The sequence below is a fragment of the Penaeus monodon genome, chromosome 30 (genome assembly GCF_015228065.2).
Source record: "Penaeus monodon isolate SGIC_2016 chromosome 30, NSTDA_Pmon_1, whole genome shotgun sequence".
Classification (NCBI taxonomy): domain Eukaryota; kingdom Metazoa; phylum Arthropoda; class Malacostraca; order Decapoda; family Penaeidae; genus Penaeus; species Penaeus monodon.
Window position 1 is genome coordinate 17,309,731 of NC_051415.1, and position 441 is coordinate 17,310,171.

Below are 441 nucleotides of genomic sequence, written 5' to 3' on the forward strand. Positions count from 1 at the left end.
TTTACTTTTCAGAATACAGAAGTGAAAAACATAACTCATAATGACGATGAAATGGGTAAATGGTTTCTAAATTAACACATAATATTTTGATCGCACAATAACACAGCTGCCCCTCCATTCCGTATAGAATTACCCGACGCTCATTTGTTTTGAAACAAAAAACAACTCCGCTGTGTCCCGAATCCTATCCTATATCGCGGGATCGGATCTCCTTCCAGATCCTCTTTAAAGTGTCACTCAAGCATCTATAGTTCGGTGAGTGTCCATGGAGTAAACAAAGTCGCGTCGCTCCGGAGGGTAGAATTTCTTCCCAAATTAAACCTTCTTGGGGGACGAGAGAGAGGAGTAGCGACGGCTTGTGAAGGGGAGAGGAGACGCAGCTGAGGTCGGAGGAGAAGGTTGCCGCGCCGGGAATTGCTATTAGGGAAGGAGAAAAGGTGG

The 441-nt window shown here is 45.4% G+C and overlaps 1 protein-coding gene across 1 annotated transcript in view; it reads left to right on the forward strand.

Moving 5' to 3' along the window:
- Positions 1-245: 245 nt before the first annotated feature.
- Positions 246-441, forward strand: part of LOC119592572 (E3 ubiquitin-protein ligase RING1-like) — a gene marked incomplete in the record, with an annotated part of 11,586 nt that continues 11,390 nt past the window's right edge. The window contains 1 exon segment of the mRNA XM_037941451.1: positions 246-437.